General features: G+C 40.1%; 1 protein-coding gene across 9 annotated transcripts in view; it reads left to right on the top strand.

The window, feature by feature from the left end:
• Positions 1-26,305, top strand: part of ELAVL2 (ELAV like RNA binding protein 2) — a 170,428-nt gene that overhangs the window by 31,212 nt on the left and 112,911 nt on the right. The gene's annotated exons all lie outside the window — the stretch shown is intronic.

Raw genomic sequence — 26,305 nt, 5'->3', positions numbered from 1 at the left:
TCGCACCCGGGTTTGCGCGCGAGCGGTGCGCTGGGCGGGAACCGCGGGTCGGGTCGGGCGGCCGGGTGAGGCAAGCTCCTGGCTTTGGCTCGCGGCGGCGGCAGCTGCCTCTTGCTCTGCCAGCTGCGCCCCGGGGCACGGACGTGTGAGCGTGCCCTGGTGAGACCGGTAGAGTCTCGGGCGGACCTGCCTCGGTTCACCAGCAGGTGCTCCTCCAGTGGTCGTGACAGTGACCAGCAACAGCCTTCCACGGCGTTTCCTTAAAAGCCGACTTGTTATCCTAGAGGGCTGGAGCGCAGAATCCTGCCTCTAGATGTGAGCCACAAGCACGGAGTCGTAGTTGTCCAGTTGGTCATTTAAATAGTGTGCATTTTAAAAGATCGTCTTTACGATAAACATTTTTATCTCTTCTCTATGTTTTGTAAAAATGTACAGAGACGAGGGTTTCTTATCGGCTCTCTACTCTTCCTTTTTTTTCCTTCCCAAAGGATGGCGTTTAACAATGCCAAACGAAATATGTCCGGCAAGGACAAAGAGCTTTTAAAAACTTAATATTTCGGTGGACCTACTAATAATAATTCTTTCTTCATAAAAATGTAGCTTAGTCCCGAACTTACAGCATTTAGGAACACTCCTAATACCAGTTGGGGTGTAATTTCCCCATCCCAGTAAGTAAAATCGGTTTGTTTGAAATACTGTTCAGTTGCCCTTGAAGACAACATTGTCCAGAATCGTTTCCCCCAGAGTCGTTTGAATTTTTCATTTGTGCTAAGGTCGCTCTTTTTTGCGGAAGCTGATCTGGAGTCTCCATTTTGGTGAGCGGGCGGAAAAGGTTTCCTGGATCTACTTTCTCGTCTGGACCTTTGGCTCTAGAAATGCGAGACGGACTTGCTGGAGGAACTGCAAGGTTACTGCGTTTGTTTTTGAGCTGTTCCTTGTAATAGGTTTGTAGGAATATTGATGTAACACTTTTTAGAGGGCGGCGGGGGGGACGTACATACTTGGAGAAAGTTATCTTGGAAATGGAGGTAGAGCAAGAGGGGGGGCAAGAGGGTTCTGGAAAATCAGATTTTGAAGGAACACATTACATTTAATTTTCTATGCTTCCTTTACTTTTCCTTCTTGAGAGAACATTTGTGTGTCTCTGTGCTCAAAACTGGCCCCTTAATGCCCTTTTGGGTAACTTTGTGCTGCCACCTTTAGGGGAATAAGGTTTTTTTGTTTTCTCTTCAAAGACGAGTTGAGTCGTAGGCGTTTAAGGCGTCCTTTCTCCTGTTTTTAGGTATTTCCTTCTCTGTATCTTGTTTACTCTTAGAAATTATGTCGGGTCATCTGTCTAAGCTTCACACACTCTTTCTCCATGGTTCAAGAGAATTTTAGTTTTAGGATATTCTCCTAGAATTGACCAGGTACCCCAAACTGGTCAATGTCCATCAGGCCTATTATTTCCTACCGAACTTAGTTTTCCTTTTCTAGGTTCAGGGTGTGTTAGTAGTTAGAGTCCCTTTTTTGGTTTTGGTTTTTTGGTTGATTGGTTCTGGTTAATGCTTCTTTACCAGAGAAGCAAGATACTTCTGTCTGGTTGGGCGCTTTTAGGTAAGACCCAGCTCCCAGCCAGTTACTGGAGAACAATGCTCTTAAGTGGCATTTCTGCTTTCTCATTTCTTAATCCAGCTTTTGGTTCTTTGTGTATAGACAGATGTTCCTGGCTGGATGCTTGTTGCCCCTTTCAGCCTTTCTAGCTTTCTGTGCTTTTCATGTCAATGTGATTTTTAAAAAATACTGCTTTACCTCCTCAAACATCTTTTTCTCTTCTAGAAGGAAGGTGCACCATTCTCTCTAAGGACACAACAAAGCCATCCAGAATACCCCAGCTTCTAGGCTAGGGTCAACCTTTTCCTCTTTACTTGATTGGAGAGAAATCTTTCTCAAAAGTGTGATGCCTTTTAGGCCTCAGCATGGTGCAAGAGCACTACAGTGGCAAAACACTCTTTCATGTTCTTTGTCCCGGAAGGCCTAAATACTCTGAAACAGCATCTTACCAAGACTGACTTTTCCCTCACCTCTTTGATGGTTTGGGCTGTCTCGTAGGGTCAGTTCTTTTTCTCTTACTTGAAATTAAATCTACCACATTATCACATTCTTACTGCCACCTTTCTTGCTGATCATGTTTACTTGGAAGTAAGGAATGTTGGAGATACACAGTATTTAGCCTGGCCAGGTTAATTGTTTTGGTGGTGTGGAGCCTGGATGGTGTGCCACCCTGTGGAAAACCTACCCTATCGGTTTCTGATTATTTGGAAAATCAGCTGAACAGGCCAATAATCATAGTAAGCTACCACATCAAAACGATGATGATGATGATGGTGTTTTCTTGAGCGTTAGTAGTTGGTTGGAGGCAGGGCCACTGAATGGGCCCAAGACATGGGCTGAAAGGGGCCAGGCCTGCCCCTTGAAATTCTTGATTTTGAACAAGGGGACCAGTACTTCATTTTGTTCTGGGTCCCACAGAGTATGTCCGGCTTAGAGGCTGTCTCAGTTGTTAATATTTAGCTGCTAGCTTTGCTGCTTTGTGTTACAGAAGTGTTGGAAATCTAAGGCTTTATGCAGTGGTGATGCCACACCCAACTCTTGAATTAACTCTGTGGAGGACATTAGACGCATAGAATGTTTACTTGCTTTGGCCAGTTTCCTTTTACAGATGTGGAAGTCTTCACTGGTTCTGGTTACTTCCAGAACCCACATGTTGTGCACTCTGATGCCAAATCCATTGTTTTGTTTCTAATTTGGAAAGAACATTTATCATCTATTTATTTGATTCTAGATACTGGTTGGTTTGCAATGCTTGTTGATTTTTCTTTGATTTTAAGTGCTAAGTATCAACAGAAGGCACTTAAGCTTAAAGGCAGTAATTTGTTTTAAGGCTTTTTTGTATTAAAAGATATGCTTTTTTTATGGTTTAAATAGAACCGGTAACTTGAAGTCTGAACTAAAAATAGGAATTAGTGTAGAGTAAAATCTTACAGGGGTTTTATGGTATATTTGAGAAAATTTTCACTAACAAGAAATGAACAGATTTGACTTTTAGCATTCATCATGTATATCATGACTTTAATTTTAGTAAGGTCACAGGAAATTTTGTTTCTCCCCTAAGGAAAGATGACTTTCTATATCAGTAGCCTTGTTTGTAATCCACTGTATAAAACAAAACAAAAGGCGACTCCTCTGTAACACTGCGCTAGGTGCATCTCATAGCCCTTTTACCAGCTAATACAAATGCCAAGTTTCCAGAGATTAGTCTATGTAAAAATACCTGTTTTGGGGTAAAGATGTTATTTATTTTCTCAGCGCTTTGCGTTAGATTTTGAATACATCAATTTCATTAATATTCTTAGCTGTATATTTCCCTTTACAGGGTTGCTCAGTAGTTTTGTGTGATGACAGATAAGGATTTTCCTTGTCAGCAGCCTTTACGCAGAAGAAGAAAGGTGCTTTGGCAAGGAGTGGAATAAGTAAAATAACGGAGAAGGTCATAGGAATAGGTGGGCTGGGGTTGAAATCGAACCAATTTGGAGGTTGCCTTATTAATTGCAAGTAATTGTGTGTGTTTTTTTTCTTTTTAATAAACTTGCACTTTCCTACTATTTGTCTTCATTACTGATTTCATTATATCAGTTTCTGACTGAAAATGAGTAGTAAATAAGGTTTGTAGTCAAGACCCTCTTTCCTGCTTTTAGAAATTATTTGAAAAACAATGAATGCTTTTTCTCAATAGATTTATTTATCCTGAGACAGTTGTAGTAAAATGTTAGGTTTTTTGTTTTTTTTTTAAATCATGAAGGTTTTGTTTTAGCATCAGTTAAGTTTCAGACTATTTGGTTGAGGTATCTGTATGTTTTTTCTTTCTCTAATAGTGGTAGATTTATACCAGCTTTTTTCCTTGACTTAAATAAGGAGTCTGTCTCATAAAAAGGAAATTTATATCTTACATGACTAGTGTTTCTTTTTCCCCAGAATTTTTGTTGTTGTGGGCTGTTGATTACTGGAGATTATTTCAGCAGCTTTAAAGACCATTAATGGAATATCACAAAAATCCTTATTTTCATATATATCAGACTGATTAACTGTTCTTTCAGGATGGATTTTCATTTTATTTTGTTTTGCTTTTAGTTAGCAGTGGTTAGATTCACTTCAATTCAAGCTCAGTACTCCGTTTGACTTACCTCTTTAGGAGAATGTGGGCAATGGTTGCTTCAGAATTCTCAGCTTTCCTATGTTTCCTTATTATGGAGTCACTGTAAAATTGAAATTTCTTGTCAAGATTGAGGAGTTTTGAAACTCTCTGAGAATCTGAAGAAAGCTGTGGGCCTTCTTTCACTGGAGAAATTCATATCTACAGAAATTTCCATACAGTTTTTGCCATCTTGCCCTCTGGAATAAAGACTATTAAAGCTCTATTTGGGAAACGGGACTTTGAGAATTGGCGTTGTCTTGTATTGGTGAGAACAGGAAGAAGTCACTCAGCTCTGTTCTTGTGTGCCGTCGTGTTAGCGGTGTGGGCCTTCAGCTTTCATCCAAGACAGACTCTAAGCTCCCTTGTCTCCTCACAGTTTGTTTCAAGATCCATTCTGATTTTGTAAACAAACATTATACTTGCAAGGTGGTCTTGTGAGCACAGTGCTGCCAGTTTGACCACTAAGTTGTCTTGCTTGAGTAGGTTTTGCCACGTCGGTTGAAATTCTTCATTTAGCAGAGCCTGGTGGACAATATGAGGCTGGAATTTGAAGTTTCCGTTGTCTGATTTTGACTCAGTTACCTGTGTCCTTGGTTTCTTAACCTTTGAGTATAAAACCTCAACCCTCCACATCTCTGTGATGGCGAGAAGATGAGCGTATCAAAGTATAAGGTTTCCGGCAGTGGAATGACAATGTTTCCTGAATTGGAAAGGTGGTATAGGTGGACCTCATAGATGACTTTTATCTATTTGACTTTCAGTGTATTTTATGAACCATTGTTTTTAGAACATACCATCCTTATAGCATACTGTCGTATAATGTATATTTCTGCCATGGAGAAAGAAAATTCCCAGACTGTATGGAGGTTTTGGGAAAATTATGTCTTTGAACATTTCAATATGGAAATAGATATAAATATATCAGTGGAATTTGGAAGGGAAGTTTAAAATGTATTTTTTTCTTGAAAATATAAATAAAGTTAAGAGATTACATGTGAAATTATGAGAATTTAGCCAGCTGACATTCCGGGAATATAAATGTCTCAATTTAAATTTTCCATCTTTTTTTCAATGAGAAATCAAAATCTAAAATTTAAGCATTTACATTAAAATAATCAGTCCATATTTTCTTGATTTGAATTTTAATCTCTTATCAAGGATCTATTCCTATACATCAAAAAAAGAATGAAATTTACACAGAAATAACATTTTTTTCCCGTGTTTGTTTTAATACCCTCTCACACGCCCAGTGAAAAGTCATTGATGAATGCCCTGTCAAGTAAGTTATTGGAAATTGCTCACCTGTTCAGTTTTTAAAGGATGTTTAACACTTTTTTTTTATCCTTTAGGCATCATTTGTGTATATCAGAAATAAAAGAAGTATGCCTCAAAGCAAATAAATCACAGTGTATTTGAAAATAGATTCACCAGATTGAGTAAAGTGGGGAAAATATTTCTGGAGCTGATGGTATTTGGTCTTGAATTTTCCTCCGAGCTGCTTTTCAGAAGTGAGCTTTTTCTGTTTCTCCATTGCTGCTTCTCTGCTGGAGGTACCTCTGGTGACGTGAGGATCACCCACCTTTATTGCAGAGCTATCTAGAATGTTTTAAATATACAAAGTTTATTATAGAGTGAGCAAGTTTCTATAATCTCTTCCAAGGTAAGGCCTATTTCTGTATGGGTTTACTCAACACCACTTTGTCTCCGCTAGGTCTACTTACTGGTGCCTGGCTTATTTTGTTTAAACCCTTTGGGTCCTTTCTGGCCTATGACTGTGAATGACTCATGGACTTTCCCCAAATACCAGGACACCAGTGCTTTAGGCGTTTATCCTTTCCTTGTCTTTGTTTCTGCAGAGAACTTGAACCACCCACAGCCTTCCTCTCCTCTGTGACACCTCTGCGCTGGCCCTTAGTCACCTGTCTGTGCTGCTGAGCCCCGTGCCAGCTCTACTAGCCTGGCAGTCCTGGGTCAGGCGTAACCTACTCACTTGCCCTTTTCTTATTTGGCTTGCACTTTTGCATTGGCCCTTAAATATTTTGTTGCATTTTGCTCACTGAAGACTACCTTCTGTGACCAAGACAGTTGTTATTACAAAACAAAAAGGGAGAAATGGATATCAACAGACAAGTGAATTCAGCCCCTGATTCCAAATGGTGGCCTATGGGTTACATATTCTGAAGTTTTTATTTGGCCTAAATTACGTTATTAGAAAAGTAGTGGATTGTTGGTTTAGGCTTTGGGAAATATCAAATAGAGATCTAGAGCCCTATTTGTGTTGTCTCAGAAATGTGTGAAGATGGAGCAACACTGAGCCCATATTTGTTAACTGCACCCTTTATGTGGAACCTGGTTTATTTCATTTCAAAATAAATTGCTGTCTGGCCTTTATGAGTATTTGAGCCTGTGAGTCTAATGTTACAATTCCTAAAGTCATGGGAATTAAAAAGTTTATTCAAATATCTAGGTAAAGGCAGTAGTTCTAAAGACTTTAGTTCTTTTGATTTTCTTTGTGTTTGCAAGTAATATTTGAATTATGTTAGGTTGTTCCTTACAAATATACATCTTGAAGTCTTTATTTTAGGTAGAGAAGTCTTGTCTTTGATCTCCTTTTCCTTAATGCCTCCTCCTCCCTTTATATGTGCTTCCATCAGTTTATCTTACCTTTTCTCCCCTCCCACTCTGGAATTTTAGACCTGCCCCTTTGGGAGCAAAGATTTCTTTCTGCCTATTGCCTGCTTATATTTGTTCAGATGCTTCCAGGTCAGCAGAAGTTACTTGGTGCTGTGAAAACTAATAGGATGTTCCCAACTGTTTAAAAGAGGCCGGTGGCCCACCTGCTAATCTCAGTGCTGATGCTGTCAGCTTAGAAAAGACATTCTCCCCTCAGAATCCTGTGAAGAAGAGCTGATACGAGAGGTTACCAGGTGTGAGGTTTATATGTGGTGTTTTTCTCTTCTCTTCCCGCCCCCCCCCCCCCTTTTTTTCCCGTCTTCAGCCTTTTCTCCTCTCTAGAAACAGCAGGGCAGCTCTGCAGAGCTTTCTCCCACGTGTGCAGTAGAGCAAATTGATGCGCCAGCAGAAGTAGAAAGAGGCTCCACATGTCATGTTTGGACCAATGCTGTAATTTTTATTTTACAATAAGGAAGGTGGATATTATTAATCTACTCTAGAGCATAATAGCACAATTTAAATAGCAGAGAGCAACTTTGGTGTGTGTTAATGTCTAGTGAGATGAATACAGATGAATGCTAAGTAGGCAGAAAATGTCAGTGTAGAGCTTTCCTTTTGGTGACTTTAAGCACTTACATTTCTAGTTAACTTTTTGTTCAGCCCAGCACACAGATACGAAGATCTATTTTATAAGCCAGCATTAATGTGGCTTCTGAGGACAGAACAATTATAAAGCCCTGCTCTCCCGGCAGCCTCTTGAGCTGGGCCAGTCGTAACGAGGAATTCTGTATTGAACTTCTTTGCAAAACCCTTCAGAATAATAGGAGCTTAATGCTGGCAGTTTTAAAAATTGGTGCAGTCTTTAGCCCTGCCAGATTTTTTTTTTGGTAACTTGGAGTGCGAGTAAAAGTGTGTGCCTAATTTGAGAAAGCAACTAATCTTGAATTAACTCTGTGTATAGTTTAAAAAATACTGTAGGTCTATTCTGAACTTATTTTACAGAGGCACTTAAAAATAACTCTTGATACCAAGAGTATCTTCTTGGTGTCATCTTCCATGATTATATTATTCTTTTAGATGGATATGTTGCTTATTTTGACATGCCCTGGAGTGTTTGGTGGAGGGGCTTCCAGGGTGTCTTTCTTGTTGGGGGAATTGAGAATTTTTTTCTTTTTTAAATCGTATTTTACCTTCCTAAAGGTTGAGAATCATTGTCATGGAGCTTCTGCTATGCTGTTAGAAAAGCTTTGGTTTTGGTGGGCCGGTGGGCTAGTCTACCTTGGAGACAACACTTATTCCAATTCATCTGAAGTCTTTTCTTCCAGTTTTATTAAAGGATCTTAAGAAATGTCTTCAATGTCTTTTCGTATTGGAACTATGTTCAAAAGCCATGAAGTTTGTGTAATACTTAACGTTTCATCACACATCAATCCTGAGTGCCTAGGTACCGAGAGAGCTTTAGAGGAATTTGTAAAGTATCCCTGTTTTCATTCCTTGGTCTGTCTGCTTAAGGAGATGAGGCAGAAAAAAATAACTTAAAAGATGTCACAGGCTTCTCCCTCCAACTTTAATAGTCTTTTGAGGACTTGAGAAAAGGGATGTACCTCTATAGTCTGGGTATTAAGGACCTGGCCAGGATACTGCATATTGTTTTGGGGAGAGGGTGTGTGGTTTTCTTGCTCTCCATTGTTCTGCATGTATATTATATTTGCTTAGTTTTTGTCTTTCCTCCTCCTCAGTCTGTCCCTCCTCTCCTCCCGTGTCATTGTTGTTCCTTTTGGGTCTGTCTGTTGTGGTATGAATAATTAGTTCCTGGTTTGCCAGGAGTCCAGCCACAGGTAAAGAATGTCTATGCAGTGCAGAACCTGCCAAGTGTAAGTTGTGGCTGAAGAGAGACACCACTGCGACTGTCTTAATTCTGCCATTGTCCAACAAAGCTTGGAAACATACGTGTGTGTGGAAACACTTGAAGTCCCCCTGGTTTTTCCCCCATGCTTTTATTCTCTTGCTAACATGCTGTGTCAGGAGCTTCCTCCATGTATAATATTTATTTTTCAAAACACTTAGGAAAAAGTCATGAGGATGATACGGCTTCTTTGACTCCTTCCCTGTTAGTGTAGTTGTAGTAGCAGTGACTGAGTGACAGGCCGGAACCTGGGATGCTTTTCAGAGCACTAATCTCTGCCTTCTCTATGAGTCTTCCTCATGCTGAAATCACGTCTCCCAAGACCAAGTGTCCTTAAGGCTGCTGAGTTAGCTTTCTGATGCCAGTTCTGGGTATTCTCAGCTCTGCTTGTTGCGTTTCTCCTTCAGTGGCATTTGCATTATTTTTCTTACTTCTGAAAGGTGACTGGACAGCCTGTATGCTGCTTCATCTCCTTGTTTTGCTGGAGAAGCTCATTCCTTCAGGTGGAACTGGCTCTTCGGAAATACGTATTTTTGTTTCTTGGACTTTTTAAAAAAGATTTGGCTAAGCTACCTGTATTGTTTGTGGACAGTAGGGGGCAAAGTTTGATTTCGTGGTGAACAACAGAGTTTGTGATCCAGAGAGGAAAAGTGAAGACATCGGTACAACTCTCATACAGCTTCTAACGGTAAGTTCAAAATTACTGCCTTGTAAGAGTGCAGTGAGAGTAAAAAGTTTCGTAGTGGACAGTCAAGTTGGCATTGTATTGGGTGGTGGGGCAGCAAGAAGCTGCCTGTTTTGAGTTGCTCTAAGTCCTGGTTGTTAGGATAGAAAGACAGATGGAATCAGTACTTGAAGGTGGTGTGCTGCGCACAGTGATGGAGCCGGGAGACGAGCATTTCCTCTAGGAACAGTGATGACACCTAGAGTTTCTGTTCTTCGAGGACCTTACCAGAGCTGCCTGGTACAGTGAGTTTATAGGTGAGGGAGATGAAGCTGAGGTCGGTGGTTTGTCAGATTCATCCTGCTGAGTGGGGAGGAAAGTCTGTGACCCTTACCTAGTTCACACCTATTACCCTGGACTCCAGAATGCTGGTCTTTCTACCTCTGATAGTTCTGTTGCTTATAGTCTAAGGTGGCTGAGGACAGAGACAGATCCAGGAGGCATCTCGACAACTGTATATCATCATCTCTAGGCCTTATTGTTTGGCTTCTCAGTGGTGGGGCTGTCGAAACAGGTTTTTGTTCAAAAAGCTTCGCTCTGGTCTCTAGCACTCCCAGCGGAATGCCCACACCTGTTTCCCCAGGGCCAGGATTCTGACCTTGCATTATTTTAGGTCTGTGATCAGGGATCTTCCAGGAGAGTTTGATCACAGGCTGGTGTCTTGATGCCAGCTAGCAATCTTAACCTGCAGGAGTACTTTTTGGAACCATATGAAGTATGGATCTGTAAGTGAGGAAATGAAGACACTGTCTTTTTCAGACTTTTAGGATTCTGTTAAAATCAAGGAGAAAAAAAAGATGGTGATACTGTGTGCTGTATTCCTGGTACAGTCTTCATTCCCCATTACCCTAACTTGTTGTAGAAGAGAATCTGTAAGGGATGTTCCTTAGAGTTGTTAGGTTTCTGAGACTAATATGTTCCAAATCTGATGGGGTTTTAGAAATGCAGCTGTCTTTGTTCTTAGAGAAAGTTGCATGTCAGGTACACCATAGGAGGTATGATGTATAAACCTGAATCAACAATATATCTACCCCAGTAAAGACTGTTACTGATTTATCTTGGTTCTCCAGATTAACTGTTCAGTTCAGTCACTCAGTTGTGTCTTGACTGTTTGCGACCCCATGAATTGCAGCACGCCAGGCCTCCCTGTCCATCACCAACTCCCAGAGTTCACTCAGACTCAGGTCCATCGAGTCAGTGATGCCATCCAGCCATCTCATCCTCTGTCGTCCCCATTTCCTCCTGCCCCCAATCTCTCCCAGTGTCAGAGTCTTTTCCAATGAGTCAATTCTTCGCATGAGGTGCCCAAAGTATTGGAGTTTCAGCTTTAGCATCATTCCTTCCAAAGAAATCCCAGGGCTGATCTCCTTTAGAATGGACTGGTTGGATCTCCTTGCAGACCAAGGGACCCTCAAGAGTCTTCTCCAACACCACAGTTCAAAACCATCAATTCTTCGGTGCTCAGCTTTCTTCACAGTCCAACTCTCACATCCATACATGACCAGTGGAAAAACCATAGCCTTGACTAGACGGACCTTTGTTGGCAAAGTAATGTCTCTGCTTTTCAATATGCTATCTAGGTTGGTCATAACTTTTCTTCCAAGGAGTAAGTGTCTTTTAATTTAATGGTTGCAGTCACCATCTGCAGTGATTTTGGAGCCCCCCAAAATAAAGTCTGACACTGTTTCCACTGTTTCCCCATCTATTTCCCATAAAGTGATGGGACCAGATGCCATGATCTTCGTTTTCTTAATGTTGAGCTTTAAGCCAACTTTTTTTCTCTCCAGTTTCACTTTCATCAAGAGGTTTTTAGTTCCTCTTCACTTTCTGCCATAAGGGTGGTGTCATCTGCATATCTGAGGTTTTGATATTTCTCCCGGCAATCTTGATTCCAGCTTGTGCTTCTTCCAGTCCAGTGTTTCTCATGATATACTCTGCATATAAGTTAAATAAGCAGGGTGACAATATACAACCTTGACAGACTCCTTTTCCTATTTGGAACCAGTCTGTTCCATGTCCAGTTCTAACTGTTGCTTCCTGACCTGCATATAGGTTTCTCAAGAGGCAGGTCAGGTGGTCTGTATTCTCATCTCTTTCAGAGTTTTCCACAGTTTATTGTGATCCACACAGTCAAAGGCTTTGGCATAGTCAATAAAGCAGAAATAGACGTTTTCCTGGAACTCTCTTGCTTTTTTGATGATCCAGCGGATGTTGGCAATTTGATCTCTGGTTCCTCTCCCTTTTCTAAATCCAGCTTAAACATCTGGAAGTTTACGGTTCACGTATTGCTGAAGCCTGGCTTGGAGAATTTTGAGCATTACTTTACTAGCATGTGAGATGAGTGCAATTGTGCAGTAGTTTGAGCATTCTTTGGCATTGCCTTTCTTTGGGATTGAAATGAAAACTGACCTTTTCCAGTCCTGTGGCCTACTGCTGAGTTTTCCAAACTTGCTGGCATATTGAGTGCAACACTTTCACAGCATCGTCTTTCAGGATTTGAAATAACTCAACTGGAATTCCATCACCTCCACTAGCTTTGTTCGTAGTGATGCTTTCTAAGGCCCAGTTGACTTCACATTCCAGGATGTCTGGTTCTGTGTGAGTGATCACACCATCGTGATTATCTGGGTCGTGAAGACCTTTTTTGTACAGTTCTTCTGTGTATTCTTGCCACCTCTTCTTAATATCTTCTGCTTGTTTTCGGTCCATAGCATTTCTGTCCTTTCTTGAGCCCATCTTTGTATGAAATGTTCCCTTGGTATCTCTAATTTTCTTAAAGAGATCTCTAGTCTTTTTTCTTGTAAATCCTTGATGTACAATTTTTACATGTTTTTGAATCTCATAAATATGTCCACTTAATGTAGTGATTTTTATTTCTCTTAGAGCTGGGAAGTTTAGTGATATATCTTTCTATCCACAGTATTGGAGAATAGAGAAGCTTCTTGGTTTCTTATCTTTATGTATATTTTACTTTTTCAAACTTGTAAATATTATCCTTGTGCTCTGTGAAGCTGTTGGAAATCTGAAAATTAAAACTGTCTTTACATATTTCAGGCAAGTGTCTCTGGTGTAAAATTGGCCCAACAGGCTATGTACACAGTGAAAAGTATAGCATAGCAGTCAGGTGGAATCCTGCCAAGGGTACTCTGTACTGTTTAGCCATATTTAGGCCATCACAAGATGAAGCAGAAGTTAAGATAGGTATTGAGAATTCAAAGCTGAATAGCTTTTTGTAAAATCATTTAATTGTAGAGGACACCACAATCCTCAGCTTTGACTTGAATACTGTCTATTTAGATGCCCCCTACTTCTTAATTTTGTAAGTTTTTTTTAAAGTTGGCCTTCATTACCAAAGGTTTTGCATGAAAGTGGTCTACAGTTCCCCAGTTCTCTGAGGAACTGAAAAAACATAAAGAGGCCGGGGGACTTGTCATCAGGTCTTGGGCATTTTATATTGAGTTTCCCTAACAATCTTTATGGAACTTTATCCTATGGATTTTTTCATTGTGACTGGCACTTCTTTTTCTTCCCCATTCCCTGTGATTATTTCCTGTTTCTTGTGTAAAGAAATGAAGCAAACTTGCCGACGGTTTATTAAATAGCTCACAGGTATTTGAAAATGTCCACTATACTTTTTTGCTAAAAAGTGGCTTCTTAAAACTTGAGGCTTTGCTCTGGACCCGTAGCTTTATAGGATTTAAATTTTTATGGCTATGTTGTGCCTGTCCTCCTGACCTTAAGGATATTTTGCTGTCTTCTTGACTTCTTATTCATTCCCATTTTTCTTGGTTTGTTGATCAACCTCTTTTGCTCTGCAGTAGTTTAAAAACCATTATTTTTCCAGCTTATATGTGAAAACATCTTAGTTTCCTCAGTTTCATTTACTCGGTAAACATTTGGTTCATACTGTATGCTACACACTACCTTAGATATTGAGACATAGTGGTGAATGTGATCTAGTTGTTGCTGACGTGAAACTCAGAGTTTAGGAGGAGACACATGTTACGATTCTGGAAATTATTATTTATAATTGTGATTTGTGCTATACAGGGAAAGAATCTTTGGGGCGCCTAACTCATTGTGGATGGTGAGAGAAGTTCATTTGTTAACCTTATCTTTCATCCCCCATCTTCCTGCCGTACTCCCACAAATGCAGACTTTTTTTTTTTTTAATTTCATAGGCATTAGAATATTAGATTGGAAAGGGGTCCTGAAGTTGAACTCTCTTCTCCCTGTTAAATTCGTGGTGAACTTTGAATCCTGGATCTGATGTGTTAATAGTTTATATAGCTCACCAAAAGTCTCTTAAACGGTAATTGGACAGCTTTCACACTATAACCTATACAACCACTGCCAAGTCCAGCAGTGTTATCCGCATAGTCTGCCTCCTTTATTCTCTTTACTCACGGTTTTGAAACTATGCTGTCTTACCCAGTTTTGAAGTATATTTTATCAACATTATTTGATAATACTTTTCTGGTATAAAGATTGAGTAAAGAGGAATGTTTGTTAAGCTTTCTGCGTGGTCTGAAGGACTGGACCAACTTGTGCAAAATTATAATTTGTCATGGTTTGAATTATTTGGTTAATTTATAAATAAACTTTGTAGAATCTCTTTTATATAAGTTCCTTTTATAGAATCTTTCATAGAATCCCTGTGCTAGATCAGGGCAACCCACCCCATTACTTCACAGTACTATGTTCCTCCCAGTATGCATTTAAATTTGAGCTAAAATCAAGTGCCATATTATTTTGAAATTGTCTTTGAAACATTTGTTGGGATGGAAGAACTTCGGCAGTTTTTTTTTTTGTAGAAACCTTGGAAGACATTTATTGGGAAATACTTTTTTTCTTAAAATGACCTCAATGTCTTTTGGCCAGTCCCTTAATCATAAAGGGCTTTGTATGTTTGTAAGATATTGATAATAGAGTCTGGGAAATTGCTCTAGGTAATTAGAAAAAGACAAGAAAAAGAGGTTAAAAGAAACGAGGAAGTGAATTCTCCATGTGGCTTATTTCCTCTCCCGCACACATCATCAGAACAGTACCATAAACTTATGGCATGGTATTTTAAAATAATGTCTTACCTACCTATTAGAGCATTGTGTTTACTAGAGTATATTGTTTTTTTAATTGGACGGTAATTGCTTTACCATGTTGTATTCGTTTCTGCCATACAAGAATGCGAATCAGACATAATTATATGTATCTCTCTCCCCGTATATTATACATGTGTATATGTATATAGATCCCCCTCTTAAGCATCCCACCCCTCTAGGCCGTCACAGAGCGCCAGCCCGGGCTCCCTGTGTTACGTGGCAGCTTCCCATTAGCTGTCTGTCTCACGCACAGCACTGTACACGGCAGTGCTGCTTTCTCGATTGCTCTTTCTCTCTCCTCCCCCACTGCCTCCACAAGTCTGGTGTCTACATCTGCATCTCCCTTCCATCCCTGCAATAAGTTCATCAGTATTACTTGCCTAGATTCCATATATATGTGTTAATACACAGTATTTGTGTTTCCCTTTGTGACTTCACTCCATGTAACAAACTCTGGGGTCACTCACCGCGCTAGCACTGACCTGTTTGTTCTCTTTATGGCTGAGTCGCATTCCATTGCATCTACTGCATCGTCTCTGTCCATTCATCTGTCGATGGACGTCTAGGTTTGTTCCATATAGAGTGTGTTCTGTACTCGTTGGTTTCCTCAGAGGCGTGAACTCTGCCGGCTAAAACAGTTGTTTTTCTCTTGTTTTTAATGCTATGTGGTCATTTGGAAGGTAATCAAAACTTTTATACCCCCGTAGTTTACATCATCTAGAATTGTTTTTTTTCTAGTTGGATCTTATTTCATCAAAGCTTTCAGATCTTAGTCCTTTCTTCTTTAGGTGGAGATTGATGTCAGTGAAATGATACACTAATAAATTCTCCATTGTTGATTGAGGGAACATAGAAGTAAAACAAGTTTTAGCTCAGAAGAGAATTCTTGTTTTTTCCTCCACTTTTTTTTTCAATTTTTAATTATGATAAAATCTACATAATGAAATTTGCTATCTTAATCGTTTTTAAGTGTAAAGTTGAATGGCATTACATACACTTGCATTTTTGGCCAACCAGCAGCACCATACATCTCTGGAACACTTTTCATCTTGAAAAACAGAAACTCTGTACCCATTAAACATTAACTCTTCATTCCCCGCTCTCCCCAGGCCCTGGTAAACCACCGTTCTGTTTTCTGTCTCATAATTTTAACTGCTCTTCCGTACTTTATGTAAGTAAAATCATTAAGTATTTGTCTTTTTGTGCTTGTCTTGCTTTACTTGGCATAATATTCTCAAGTTTCATCTATGTTGTAGCATGTGTAAAAATTTCCATACTGTTTAAAGCAGAAGAATATTCCATTGTCCATGTATACAACATTTTGTTATCCACCTATGGATGAAGACTTGTGTTGCTTCCACATTTTAGTTATTGTGAATAATATTACTACAAACATGAGTGAACGAATATCCCTGAGGCTCGAATTGTAATCCTTTTGAGTGTATACCCAAACATGGAATTGCTGGATCATATGGTAATTCTATTTTTAATTTTTTGAGAAACTACCATTCTGATTTCCATAATAACTGTACCATGTCACATTCCCACCAGCAGTGTACAAGGTTTACAATTCTCTGCATTCTCATCAACTATTATTATTTTTTGTTTTGTTTTGTTTGATAGTGGGCATCCTAGCAGGTGAAAGTGAAAGTCGCTCAGTGATGTCTGACCCTTTGCGACCCTATGGACTGTAGAGTCCATGGAATTCTCTAGGCAAGAATACTGGAGTGGGTGGCCTTTTCCTTCTCCAGGGGATCTTCCTAACCCAGGGATAGAACCCCGGGCTCCCACATTGCAGGCAGATTCTTTACCAGCTGAGCCTTATTGTGGTTTTGATTTGCATTTTGCTAATCACTAGTGGTGATGTGCATGTCTGCTCAGTTGCTCAGTCGTGTCTGACTCTGTGACCCCATGACTGTAGCCCATCAGGCTCCTCTGTTCATGGGATTCTCCAGGCAAGAATCCTGGAGTGGGTTGCCATGCCCTCCTCCAGGGGATCTTCTTGACCTAAGGTTCGAACCTGCATTTCCGGCATTGCTGGTGGATTTTTTACCGCTGAGCCACCAGGGAAGCCCAAGTGATGTTGAGTGTCTCTTCATGTGCTTAACCAGTTGCAGATCTGCTTTGGAGAAATGTGTGTTCAAATCTCTTGGCCATTTTTGAATTTGATTCTTTGTTTTCTTGTTGAGTTTTAAATGTGTCTGTGTATTCCAGATATTAATTTCTTATAGATGATTTACAAATATTTCTTGCATTCTGTAAGTTGCCTTTTTACTCGGTTGATAATGTCTTGATTCACAATAGTTTTTAATTTTCATGAAGTTAAGTTTGTCTGAATTCTAATGTTACTTCCTGCATTACAAGAACAGCAAGCATGAAAGTTAAGGGGCTGGTGACAGAATTGGGTTTGGGAGTAACAGTTTCCCATTGCCTTGAGTGTAGATTTGTTCTTAATGGCTCTTTAAATGAGTTTGCATTTTTAGGACACTTGTTTAATGTTTTCAGCTGCATTGGAAGCTCCGTGATGTCAGTGATTGTATTTTACAGCTTTGTTCCTTGAACATAGTAGATCCTGTATTTAAAAATAAATTTTAAAATTATACAGGCCAGAAGTACTGTGTATAAGTTTAATTTTTTTAAAGGCATACTCAGCCTTCGTACTCAGACTACTGAGAAATTGCTGTGTATAACATATATATTTGACCAGTTGGGGTTAATCAAAATTCCTAATGTTTAAACTGAGCATTTTGAAGTTTTTTAATAGACATTAATCGTTACTACACAAAAGTATTTTAAGTGCTGGATAGTAGATAATACAAAAAGTCATCTTAAAATATTAAAGTAACAGTGCTGTTTCTCTTCATCCTTTCCTGTGAATAATTAGACTTTCCCGTTTCTATTTGCACTTTGCTAGCTGGCAAGTTTAACAGTTTACTTGGACCACACAGGAAAAGGCCTGGTGTGGTGCTTCTGCAACCACTTTGCCATGACTGAGGTTATGCCTTTTACATGTATTTATGACCTCTTTTATATAGCTTCAAAGCATGCTGTATTAAAAAAGTGTCACTGCTTCAGGACTGAACTGAGGTGGCTGTGTTTGCCAGAAGTAAGGAGGCAGGCTCCAGGGATGACTGCCAGGCTGGTCTTGCAGTTTGAAACCTCCTTTGGCTGTTGGGAGAATGACTGCTTTCTGCTCAACACTGAGTCTTTGGAAGCAGAGATGCTGAGGTCCAAGGTGGATGCTTTGATCAAGGAAGGTTAATCTTAAAGGTTACTGGACTGGGTACTCCTGAGGTACGCGCTTGGTGTACACAGACACACACACACAATCCAGGGTACAGCAGCAGCTCCATCTGGTATGTTGCAGGCCTGCCGTGATATAGGACTGTTTGTTCTAAAGCAACTCATTTTAAAACTGCAATATGTTAAATGGGCAGCCCTTCATTGGAGGCCCCTGGTATGTTGGCAGTTTATCAGCAGCAGGGTTGTGATCCTGTCGCTTCTTGTTAATGAAGGCTTTTATTTAGCATAGCAAATCATATCTCCTGTTTACATCCACTCTTTCAAATGGTAAACTTGAAAGGGATGTTGGTGACTTTTTATTAATTAGTAGCCATCAGAGTGCTTTGGTTGTCTCTTGTGATCGCCATTTAGCTACATTTCTTCTACTGAGATGCTGCTTGTCTTGACTAGGAAAACCCCCAGATGATTAAAATGATCCTTTTTTTGTTTGTTTGTTATTTTTGAAATGGTTTTTTGTCTCTCCTCTTAGGTGGCCATTTCCTCCAGTCTCAATTTCACTTCCATTTTAAAATTCCTAGCAGGGGTTTTATCAGAGCATTTACTTTCCCAGTGCAGCAATTTGACTTTCCCAGCACTTGTTTGCTTATTTCTGGGCAGCCCAAGAGAGTAAGTGTTTTGTTTTCAGATGTAATATGCATTTGTTACATACAGCAAATTCAAGAACATAGAGAAAATCAGAGCTGGAGGGACCCTTATCCACAGTGTTGACCAACACCTTCATTTTATACATGTGGAACTTAGGGTAAAGATGTTGTCAGATGTCTTAGGAATAGTGTCAGCAGTTGGTAACCCTCCACCCACTGCTGGTTCCTGACATACTTTTCCTTCTCCCAGTTCCCTCTCCACACTGCTGCATTATTTCCGTTTCATTTTTAAAAATGCAGGCAATGTCTTGGTGGGATTCTAAATTGATAGAACTTTAGAGGGCTTTTTGGCAGCGACTAGCATAATTAAAGATATAAATTGACTGTGAACCAACAATTTCTGTCTTTGTATTTTTACTCTATTGTGTAGGGTATTTATTGCAAGCGTTGTTTGAAATAGTAAAGCCTTGGGTGTTTATCAGGGTATCCGTTATATAAATTTGGGTACATCTCCTATAGTCAACCCCTTTGTATCTGTGGATTCAACGAACTGTAGACTGTATAATGTGTTTACAATCTGTAGATATAGAACCGAGACTGTGGATACGGAGGGCTGACCTTGGGAGTTGGGAATTCTCAGGATTTTGGTATCTTTGGGGATCTTAGAACTGTTACCCTGCAGCTACGAAGAGACCACTTTATAGCTGTCCTAAAGAAAGCATTCTCTTATGTCTGATACTTAGATCTAAAAATCAAGTTGCAAAGACCGTTACAGGATGATCTACCTCTGTGAATGTACAAAAGTATTTGCTTTCTTCACCTGTGCTTGTATATGTTTATATCAGCTTTGAAAATGTTTGAGTTGTTAATGAAACTGTTAACCTCTGGTGTGTGTTTTGGAAGAATTATATTTCTTTTTCATTTTACAGCGTACGACAGTTAATCTTTTTGCATCATATATATATTTAATTTGCAAACATATTAATGTGTAGTTACTAATTACTGCAAAAAGGAATCCCTCATGTACTTTTGAAAGCATTTTAGCAGACTTTCAGTATTCTCTGCATCTCAACTGTTCATTAGTGGTTCGTGCCTCTGTAGAGCCCAGCTTTGTGCCAGGTCTTTGGGAGTTCAGGAACAGTTGGATGTGGATACTCTGCTTAGGTTAAGTCTAGTGGATAGCCTGTCATCAGGAAATGTGATGAGCTGATTGTGGGAGAGGCGATTTGGTGAGGGCTGCCCCTTTGTTGGGAAAAGGTTTGTGAAACTATGGAGATGTGAGTAGCACTTTGGGGAGGTTTTATATAGATGAGACTCTTTTCCTCAGACAAAAAAAGGGGGATTAAGCATAACATGCTCCCATACTGAGGAAACGGTTTTGGCTATCAGAGGGCGGTTAAGTTTCCAGAGAGCCTTGAAACTCAGGAAGGAACATTTTTCCCTCTCTGTGTGGCGTAGGGTGTCTTAAGGCCTTTGGACTGTGGGCATAGTGGGATGAAAGCTAGAGAGAAACTAGATTGGGGACAGTTGCAGGATGAGCCAGGATGAGGAAAATGGAAATAAAAGAGGTAGGTTGACACAGCAAAAGCAGCCTCAGAGAGGAAGGAGCAGGGCTTCTGGAGGGTAGTAGAATGTCATTTGGTGCCGGACTCTGGTTGAATCTATCTAGCAAATGGAAAATGACCGTCTGGTATATTGTATACACTTAGTATTCTCTACGGAGAAGGCAAAGGCATCCTACTCCAGTACTCTTGCCTGGAAAATCCCATGGACAGAGGAGCCTGGTAGGCTGTGGTCCATGGGGTTGTGAAGAGCGACTTCCCTTTCACTTTTCACTTTCATGCATTGGAGGAGGAAATGGTAGCCCCCTCCAGCGTTCTTGTCTGGAGAATCCCAGGGACGGGGGAGCCTGGTGGGCTGCCGTCTGTGGGGTCACACAGAGTCGGACACGACTGAAGTGACTTAGCAGCAGCAGCAGCAGCAGCACTGTTCTGTAAGCCAGAGTAAGTATGCAGCATGAGGTGTACCTTATTACGATGCTTTATAAAGTGTCTTCTCTGAGGCTGCATTTGTGGTTCCCCTGTCATGGTTTTGTAGAAATTCTGTATCAAAGAAAGTTGAACTGATTAAAGTATGTACTGGGATAAGAAGCAGTTTACATAGTCCCAGAGCTAGGGAAACATCTCTGGGAAGATAAGGAGAGCCATAGGATATCATTCTAAGGTTTATCTGTATTTGCTATAAAAATTCACCATGGAACAAAACTTCCTTAGCATGGGATTCTCAAACTTACCAGAGATTCTCAAACTTTTTTCCTTTGGACCTCTTTTTACACTTAAACTGCTGAGGACTGAAAAGACATTTTATTCATGTAAGTTATGTTTTATTAATATTTTTATTGTGTTAAAAATTAAGATGAGAAAGTTAAACATACAGATTTAGCTTTAAAAATCTAGTAGTATTAACAAAAATAACATTTTTTAAATGACAGATATGTATATTTTTCTAAAACAAAAATAGTAGTGGTAAGAATGGCATGATTTTACATTTTTTTTCATTTCTTTAATGTAAGCTTAATAGAAGTCAGCTGTTTTCTTACATTGTCCCGGCCTGAATGTAGAAGCAGCTATCACATATCGTATAACCTTTAGAAAGCTCTGCTGTGTGCTTGTGAGAGGATGGGAGAAGAAAAGGTATTGTTTTGACCTCCTGAATCTGTGAAAAGGTCTCAGGGACCTTCGGAGTTTCCTGGAGCACACTTTGAGAACTGCTGGGTTGGGCTAATGTCTTCCTGGGACAAATAGGGCAAGGCTTATGTGAGCCTTAAAGGAAAGTTTAGAATCTGTATCATGGGGATTAATGGACAGTCATGTTTCCAGCGAAAGTACAAATTTAAGAATAAAGGCATGAAATTAGAGTAATCGAAGGTTGAGAGTGTACTGGGGATCGAAGCCTTGAATGGTGTAACCAGGTTCTGTCACTCCCAAGTTTCACCTTGGTCCAAATACTGGTTCTTATATTCCTTACCTAAAACTGGAAGCTGTGACTAGCTCTCAGAAGTCCCTTGCAGCACTGATGTTCCATGATTTATTCATTTTTTTTTACAGTGCTTGCAACACTTCCTGTAAATACACGCATGGCCACACATCTGCGTACACACGTTTGGAGCCCTGTGGGAGGTCACATGAGCTAAAATGCACGTTGGAGTACTTCAACTAAGCGTTTTCTTTTTCTTATGTTGGCTTCAAATTGTCCTAGTTTGTTTCTTAAATAGAAATTGACTAAATGGTACTGTGGGTGTATATAGAATCTTAACCTCTTTTGTCAGCGGTTGAACACACCTGCAGTTTTTTTTGAACCTCCCACTGCATTTATTTACCACCCCCCTCCCCCCCCAGTTTAGTCATAGGACTAGAGGAAGGTGAGATGTCCTCCAAACCACTGTTGTCAGGCAGGGCTCTACTTGCCCATTCCAGGGTGCTGAGGTCCTCACGAGAAGAGAATGGCACCATAGTCCCGTCCTTTGAAAAGCAAAATGGGGTTGTTGGTGGTGAAGTGGTGCCCGTTTACTTTTTTGTAATACCACATTCATTTAATATCCTGATAGAATTAATTTCTTTATAAGTTTCAAATTTGTTCAGTTAGACATTTCCTGGATTTTAATTTGAATAACATTCCTGGACGTTATGTTGTCATTTATTGAGGCCATCATATACCCGGATGTGATCAGGAAATAGCCACTTATATATGTGGAATCTAAAAATTAAAACAAACTAGTGACTGTAATAAAAAAGAAAACAGACTCAAAGATAGAACAAACTAGTGGTTACCAGTGCGGGGAGGGGAGGTGGGAAGAGCAATGTAGGGGTAGGGGATAAAGAGGTACATGCTGCTATGTATAAAATAAACTACAAGGATATATTGTACAGCACAGGGATTATAGCTAATATTTTGTAATAACTATAAATAGAGCATAAATTTATGAGTCACTGTGTTGAACACCTGTGACTTATATTGTATATCAACTACACGTCAATTTAAAAAAAACTTATTTTTACCTAATAAGAAAAATCCATACCATCGTTGTCTAGCATTCTTAATGGTGTTGATTTCTGATTAAAACCAGAGTCTGCTTGCTAGGATACCTCTGGTGGGTGGTGGTGAGGTTTATTGATATTTTGAGTTTCAGGTTGTAAGAAACTTACTTCTCTGAAAACTCTGAAGTCCTTGAGGGCAAAATGACACTTGTATATTCTGATGGTTCCGTGAACACAGAGCTTAGTATTTATTGAATGAATGACAGTGAAACTTTTATTTCCTTTCAGACACAAAATTCCAAACAAGAAGTATTGGTCACTTTTTTATTTTGGAAATCTCTATAGCTATAAAAATGAAATCAGCCTGAGAAAATCTCTGCCTAGGTTAAAAAGAAATAAGGTTGCAGTTAATATTATTTTATATGCAGGCACACACTCATATATATATTAAATCTGGAACTGTTTCCAGTAGTGCTGCTTTTGTATTTCATTTGGGCTTTTATATTTCATCCTTCCGGGAGTCTCAGGCTGATGGTGTCTCTGCAGGTAAATTTTTGAGAATAAAGTCTGGAGGACACCTGTCTCTGTGTTATACAGCTCCAAAAGGAAAGGAAAAGTGAAATTGGAAGGAAGAAAAGGGTGCTATATACAGTTCATGATATTTGAGCTTGAAACTGGGGCCAACTCTTTCCCTGTATGTAGTGTGTAAAAGCCCAAATGAGGTGCTCTTGCTTTGGAAGAACATGTTAATAATGCTAGCTTTCCTGTGGCCTCTGCTTTGTAAATGCGAATGAGATCCTTTGAAGAGATTTAAGAAACATACTCATTGCCCCTGAAGGCACCCACATCCAAGGAATACAGATCTAAGTTAGTATTGGAGTAAGAATTTCAAACGTGGTATGCTTCTCCAGACTAAATTTAAAAATTAGTTTTAAGTTGTTACCGTAACTTTAAGTTGAGTTTTTCTAATTTTGTAGATTCATTTGCTGAAAAGGATTCTAGACTGATTGTACGCTCGCAGACAAGAAGTCACCTGAAGTAGCTTTTCACTCTCACACCACTTAGGTCACAAGAAGTTACCATTAGTAAGGATGGGGACCTAGGTCCTTTGAAAGGTGCTTTAAAATTTCATTCTTAGTTTTTTAAGAAACTGAATGGGGCTTCAGTCCATTTCAAGTTACCCGTGAATGAGAGGAAAAGAGGCTAGGGAGCAGCTGAACTGCAGGTTTCAGAGTCACTTTTGGCATCGAGGCCTGCTCATAGATAAGGGCTTCCCTGGTGGCTCAGTGGTAAAGAAGCGCACGAGACACGGGCTCGATCCCTGGGTCGTGAAGATCCCCTGGAGCAGAAAATGGCAGCCCACTGCAGTATTCTTGGCTGAGAAGCCCCATGGACAGAGGAGCCTGGCGGGCTGGAGTCCACGGGCTCACAGTGTGGGACACCGCTCGAGAAACTGAGGAGGCACGCGTGCTCATAGCACCTGGGCAGAGCTGCTCTTCGGCTGCACCTTCTGGGGTTGGAGGTGACCCGGGTAGGAACTGACAACCTGGTTATTTCTGCCAGTGTTAGAGAAGCTCAGAGTAAGAAATATGAGCTCTCCCATTTCAGAGCTTGATTGTTACACCTAAGGTTAGGAATTCAGGGTCCTTATGTAAGTAACCAACCTCTCTAAGCCTTTAAGTTTGACTTACAAAATGGAAATAGTGGTGATACCTATGACAGAAGGTTAACTGGGATGCTATAGTTACGCTCCCCTCCCCCAAATAGTAGCTGTTTTCTTTTTTCATTCCTGAATTGGAATTCTTTGGAAAACTGGAGATACTGAGATTGTCAGTATTCATTTCAGGCTTTGAATCCTGCATAAAGATCACTTGTGTCCTCTGCACTACAGAGTCCTTGGACAAGTAAGTTTAAAGGTACAGGCTTGGTATAGATTTGCTAGGAGACCTCTCGTAGCTTTTTGAGAAAGGAAAAAGAAAGGAAAACTGAAGAGATGAAATTTCTTTTTGGTGATAAATAGAGTCCTCTCGGGGTCTTCTGATTCTTTATAGATTTCTTGGCCAACCGTTTGTCTCTTGTTCCGTGTTCTAAGGCTGTAAAGAGGCTTAGTCTAGCCAGAAGGGACTTGGGTGTGGTAAGGCAATTACAGGCTCTCAATAGATGATGCACTAATTAGTGATCTGCATCCTTTTCAAACTAGGATGTTGGCTGCTGGGAGTAGCAGGAGTTACTATTAAGCATCAGTGACTAAGAATTAATCTTATTTAGCTGGAAATGGGGATAGATATTGTAATTAGATGTAAGAGACACAGCTATCAGGCTTGAAAATGTAGGCCCTCAGAATTTCAGTTTTGCCTATCCACACAGTGGGATAGAATACAAAACACATTTTTTTTTTTTTTTTAAACTGGAAGAGACCTGGGTTCTAGCCTGAGTTTGATCCTGAATGTCTTAGGAGGGTACCAGTTCTTAGCGTCTCTGTTTCTTATGTCTAAAATGTGGGATGGGAAGCATGCATAGGGTTGTGCTTCTCCTTTGAGGGTCTGATTTGCTGATGTCAGAACCAGGGCAGGGTTGAATGCTGTTACCAGTGACTTTGTTTTCTTGTTCGGAAGGCACTAGGTGAGAGTGAGAATACTACCTTCTATTTTGGGCTTTTTGTGGGCTGTTGTTTAGAGATAGAGGTGAAAAATTTAAAAAGCTGTTATGAGATTGCATTGGGTTGTGTTATGCTCTCTATTCTCAGATTATGTCTGTCATAATTGGGTAATAATTAGCATTTTAGAAGGCCATTATGATAAAGGTTTTAATACTTCTTCACCCTTCACTTTACGTGACCACCACCTGGGAGAATATTTTGTGCACCTATCAAGGAAGAAAATGATCAAGTTTTGGATTTAAGAACCCAATTGTTAAGGCTTGATTAAATGATGCCTATTAGGTTGTAATTATATCTACCCATAAAAAAAGATGATAGCAGATTTGATTGCTGGGTTTCCTAAAGCAGTCTTTTAAGATAATGAATTTTAATTACATATGTGTGCCTGGGAACCATTTTAAGCCATTGAGAGGGGAAAAATGTGTGAGACATATTGAAACAGGAAATTTTCACCTGGTTATATAGCCTTTGGCTTGTGGTTTTAGGGGAATAGGAACAGAAAAGTCTGTCTCCGCATGCTGTCCCCTGACACAAACTCCACTACAAAGGCTCCTGGATCAACAGGCTTCCATTTTATAGGAACTGTTTTTATAGGTAACTTTGGTCAGATGTCAGAAGGGTGTGGCACAGAAGAAGTGGTCGTCTCACCTTCACTAGGAGGCTGCTTCTTGGTGCTAGGCGTTACTGTGAGCAGTCCTCGTTCTTTCGCTCCAGTGCTCAGCACTCTGAGGTGTGCACACGCAGGATTCACCAGTTTCGCAGATGACAAGTGGCAGCACAGAGAGGTCTGTAAGTTACTGACCCGGAGACACATGCTAAGTGGGAGAGCTAGAATTGGAGCCCGTGCAGGCTGGCTTCGGAGTGCATGATTCTAACCATGCTGGAGTTCTCTGGGCCCAGGTTTTAGACCTAAACTGTGGATCAATTGGGAGTACTGTTCTATTTTTGTAACCTTTTTAGCATTGATTTTTATGAACCATCTCCTGGGATAAAAGTGGCTCTGTAGGATTTAGGCACATGTGAGTTAGAACCTTGGCAAAAGGCAGGTGAAGGGCAGCTCTGGCTGTCACGCCTGCTGGAAACCTT

The sequence above is a fragment of the Ovis aries genome, chromosome 2 (assembly GCF_016772045.2).
Source record: "Ovis aries strain OAR_USU_Benz2616 breed Rambouillet chromosome 2, ARS-UI_Ramb_v3.0, whole genome shotgun sequence".
NCBI classification, from domain to species: Eukaryota; Metazoa; Chordata; class Mammalia; order Artiodactyla; family Bovidae; genus Ovis; species Ovis aries.
This window is presented reverse-complemented; position numbering and strand designations above follow the sequence as displayed.